We start from the raw sequence: 5,458 nt of genomic DNA, 5'->3' as shown, positions 1-5,458 counted from the left end.
CTTTCCCTCCTTCTTTCCTATCTCTCCTCCTCCCTCATTATTCCTTGTTTTCTGTGTTCTTTACCTCCTTTCTCACAACAATATGACCAATAGGAGTCTTTATTGTTTTAATTTATGGAATAGGCTATCAAGAAAACATTGAACCATGACTTTCTGAATGTGGTTGTGTTCACTAGCAGGTTCAGAAATGCTGAACATCCCAGAGAAGACTTGATCAAATACAGTCAAGTTGAATACAAATCTGAATAGTTTAGTCTGTGAGTTGTTAGGTTGAAGATCTCAAATATCCAAAGTTCAGTTACTATTTAATTTACTTTACTTTTTGTCATTTTAGGTATGTTTGATTGGCTGGGGGAGGGGGGATTTTTTGCTGTTTGGGTTATTTTTTCTAAATTAAGAATGGAAGCAAATAAAATAATCTGATTGCACTGTTTAGGGAGGATTGGGGAGAAAAATAGAAAAAAGAAAATTAATTCACCCTTTAAATTCCATGAAAGCTATTATTACTTGCAAAGTTGTCTCTCATAATTACATACTTGTTTGCTGAGAGCTGTAATACCCCTTCTCAGCAGACAGCTGAAAGCATCCTAGATGACACAAAATGTTTACTTTTGTTAAACCCATCATGAATCCTCTGGCCTCTGATAGTACACTTTTGTTTATCAGCCTTAAAATGCCAAATGATTTTTTACTGCTCTTATTTGTCTTAAAGAAATGTTGTAGTTGAACTTATATTATGAGCTCTTTGTTGATATAGCTTGAGCTATATATCTTCGTTGAAAAATAGTATTCCTTTTAGCTCAGAGGTAACTGTTTTTCCTAGAAAAATAGAAAATAGTTTCATATAAAACTGCAAAAGTACAAAATTCCCCCCTAAACCTTAATATCATACATTGCATCAAAGAACTCAAAATATTTCCATCATCAAAACAGCTCCTGAAGATGATAAACACTGAAACTTCTGATGAATGCATTAAACTGTATTTGATGGATTGGGATTTCTAATTGTTCTTTGGAACAAAGGTCTGACTTTTATTTATATAGATTTAGTGCTCAGAACAACTGGGCCCCAAATCCAAACTGTGTATTCCAAAAGCTAGAATTTCTGGTTGAAAAATTTAAAATATAGGTGAAAACCAGAAGACTAAGTGTAAAAGGTATGGCTCTGTGCATAATTTCTATAGCAGTGTACTGTGTTTATGTGTCAAGGTGTTGGTGGCACAGGGGGCTGCAGGGGTGGTTTCTGTGGGAAAATACAGGAAGCTGCTCCCACGTCACCCAAAGCTGCTGCCCACAGTGAGCCTACCAGTGGTATTGGTAGTGCCCCTGTGGTAGCATAAATAAAAAGGGCAAAAAGTCTTGCACAACAGGATCTGGAAAAAAAGAGTGGGAAAATGTAAGAGGAACAACTCTGCATGCATCATATTGGAAAAGAAAAGGGAGGAAGTGCTCCAGACACTGGAGGAGAGATTTCCCTGCGTTCCATGGACAAGACCATGGTGACATAGATTGTCCCCCTGCAACCCATCGAGGTCCATGTTGGAGCAGATATCCACCTGTAGCCCATGGAGAATGCTTTGCTAGAGCAAGTGGATGCGCATTGAAAAAAGGTGCAGCGTGTTTAGAGGCAATACTGGAGCAGGCACCTGACAGGGACTAGCCTGGAGGATTAACTCCCACAGAAGCAGGTTTTCTGGCAGGTTTTCTGGGGACCCCCATGGGTCCCCACAGAGTTAGCAGTTTGTTCCTAAACTACTGCACCCCATGGAAAAGACCCACACTAGTGAAATTATTGAAGTACTGTACCCTGTGAGAGGGACCCCTCACTGGAGCAGGGCTGGAGCAGGAGGAGGAAGGAGTGGCAGAACTGAATCTCCATGAAATTCCTATTCCCTGTTTCTGTATGCTGCTCAGGGAAGGATGAAGAAGTGTTGGGAGTGAAGTTGAGTTTGGGAAGAAGAGAAGGGTAGGGGGAAAATGTTTGTAGATTGCTTCTGTTTCTCTTTATCCTGCTGTTGCAACTAATTAGTAATATATTTTAATTTCACCAAGTCAAGTTTGTCTTTCTCGTGACAGTAAGTGATTGTCCTGACTGTCTCAACCCGTGAATGTCTCATTGTACTTTCTCCATATCTCCTGATGAGAAGGTGTGACAATGCAGTTTGACTGATGCAGCTAGACAAGTTTAACACACCACAACCAGGAAGGTTTTCAATTGTCTCTTTGCTATGTGCTATTGTCAATTAAAAATGTAAACTTCTTCAGAAGTTTTACCAACAGTTTCCAGAGTATGGGATAGATTGCCTGTAAGAAGTCTCCACATTCCTCACTGAGAAAAAAAGAAACAGACCTCAAAACAAAGCAAAACACGAACTTTAACATGGTGATAGAGAAGAAGGAATAAAAATAAATTATTGAAGTATTACTTTTCAACTGGAAAATCTTTGAAGTTTAGTCCAGGGAATGATAGGCAATGAGACAGGAGAGAAAGAGAGCTGAGACTGAAGGACATGCCAAAGTGAGAAAGAAAAGCACTTTGAGATTGTGTCATTCTAGAAAAAGGGAAAAACTTAAGTATTTGAATTTTGATTTGAAAAGGAGTTGAAAAAGATCTGTTCGGAGAAGCAGAGGAATGGAATCGCTGAGAAATAATGTGAACAACTGCGAGAGAAGCACATGTAACCTTGCATAATCATGGGAAACATTAAGACTGATGAGAGAGGGAGCAGGTGGAAGGAAATTGAATAGGCCAGGGAAGCCAATCATTTTAGCATCAACATTTGTTATGATTTTACACACTGTGATCACATTTATGAATTTAAAATTTCGTAACTATTATGATTTTTTGAAATAGCATTATGATGATACAGTGATAAATAACAGGAATGACTCTAGGAAATTAGAAAAAATATAGTTTAAATATTATTGGCATTTGATTTCTCAGCTTTAAACACCTGGACATTGCAAAGTCTTGCAGAAAAAGAAATTTGGTATTACATATAATAAATTTGAAGAAGAGGAAGCATGTAAACTATTCATGCTAAAACACAATCAAGTCAAACAATTTTCATATATGTACAGGGATTTTGAATAAGATAAGAAATCCACTATCTTTTAGATTTCATTGCAGAGAAAAGTTTCAAGAAGGTGCATAAATAATGAATTAAATTATTTTGTTGCCAAAGATCAGGAGATCAAGCATGATCATATTTTTATAAAGTATTTTTTATTTGTTCTATATTAACATGTTCCTTATGAGTGTTCAGTGTATGATGCTTTCATAAATCACACTAGGCAGTCTCTACCACAGGTAGAGATGAAAGATGATCCATCTCAAGATAATTTTGCAAAAAGAAATTATTTGTAAGACTTAAATTTGCTGCCTTTCCAGGAAATTTAATCTCTGTCATGGTTACAACATCCCTCCTAGACTGTCTTTCTTGTCATGCTTACCCAGCTGCACAGTGACTAAATTTGCTTAAGCAAGTGCCAATCTCCCCTGCTTCAGAGCCCTGCTCTTGGCAGTTGGAGCTGCCAGGACATGGCAAATATCTGGCAAGCCTTCATGCTGATCCCATTCCAAATGGGATGTATGTTAGACTGGTTAACAAACCAGATGTAGTCTGTGCCTGAGATTTTTACGTAGATTATATTGGTTACATTGAGCAGTGGTAACAGAAAAAATGTCCCTAAAAAAACCCAAGCTGGAAATAACACTGTTATTTGAGTTGAAAGGTTTTCATTGCATATTTTTAAGAAAAATCATGGGGATTTGGAGAGGCGGGGGACAGCATTTGTGTTAGAGGAAAGTATTTTTTATTAATTAGCTGAAAAATGAAATATTCTAGCTAAATACTAAATTCTGTACAAATTTTGTGAAAGCTCTAGGTTTTCTGCCTGTTTTCTTTGTCCCAAGAACTTTAGCTGGACTGCTTTTCCCATAATACAGAACTGCTGAGAAAGCTTAAAAATCCTCTCTTGACAAGTTTATTTAGAGCTATTACTGACAAAATATGTGTTTTTAAAAACTTTGTGAAACTTCCTGAGAATTTTTTTTTTCTGAGTTAGGGAAAGGCCAGGAATTGAGAACCCACATCTCCATCAGTGTGAAATAGCACTGTAAGTGGACAACATTTGGAAAGATGTTTGTTTTTCTTTGGCTAGATGTTTGTCAGGAATTGAAGATGTTTATTGTTTAGTATCAATTTGAAATTTCCTTGACAGATTTTAATGCATTTTAGCCTTTTAAGTAATTGCTTTCATAGTTTCTGATTTCTGTGGAAGACTACAATCTCTGCAGAGATCACTGGCTTCTGATGCTTCTTGTTCTCTTAACCATAAATTATTTAGTCAAACTATGCAATCATAACCATTTCGTTCTGATACTGCTCCAGCTAATGAAATATCTGAGCATGCTTGGGCATCTGCTGCTAACAGGGAAAGGTGTATTTCCCTCCAATATCACCTGCAGACCTATTCAGTCACAGTTAATGAATAGCTCCATTTGTCACTGTGCAGCAACTTCTTATTTCTTCTTTGCCTCAAAACTTCCATCTTGGAAGATAGGTTATATTTCTTTCAGCTATTTATTTTAATGGGTGCCATTAAGTGCTTTGGTAACTTCCTTAGGCTCTGTCTGTAATCAGTGAAGAAAGGTTTCTTCAGCAAGTTGAATGGGAGCATTTGTATAAGGTGCTGTTCAAAATGCTCTGGGTGAACCCTCTTCACTTTGCTGTGGAAACTGAGTGGGATGAATACCCTGGAGAATAAAATGTTGTTATCAGTCTATTAAGAAATTTGCTTCAAGTTTTTTTGTTCCACCATCCCATCTTGAAAATCAGTTTGGAGGTCTGGTTTGTTTCCTGCTTTCATTTTTGTCTCCTGGCTAGCTCTTCTTCTTTCAGTATTTCTGCTTCCTCTTTGAAAGATGATTTGTCTGATCACATTTTTCCTTTAGCTCATATTCTATGCTAGTAAACCATTTTGAGACCACTTTTGTCACAACAAAGAACTGTTGTGGGAAATGTCCATAACAGCTATGTCACAAAGCAAGCAGAATCTTGCTGCTGATCCTAGTCACAACCTCAGTCAAAGTTGCTTTCTGGGAATAGATCAAGATCTTAGACACAAAACAGAGGAGCACTGGCAAGAAGACCTCTTTACCTTTGGGTTGGGTTTGGATTTTTTTGGCATGGGACACTGGAAAGGATAATTCCAATTTCATCCGATTCCTATAACACTGAAAATTATTATTTAGATCCTAAAGGATGGGATGCCATCCAGATGGATCTAGACAGGTTCAAGAAGTGTGCTTATGGGAATCTCATGCAATTTAACAAGACCAAGTTCAAGGTGCTGCCCCTGGGTTGGGATAAGCTCTGTTATCAACACAGGCAGGGAGATGAACAGATGGAGAGCAGCCCTGCCCAGAAGGACTTGGGGGGGCTGGTGGGGGGGG

This window comes from Corvus brachyrhynchos, unplaced genomic scaffold (assembly GCF_000691975.1).
Source record: "Corvus brachyrhynchos isolate BGI_N302 unplaced genomic scaffold, ASM69197v1 scaffold9, whole genome shotgun sequence".
Lineage (NCBI taxonomy): Eukaryota > Metazoa > Chordata > Aves > Passeriformes > Corvidae > Corvus > Corvus brachyrhynchos.
This window is presented reverse-complemented; position numbering follows the sequence as displayed.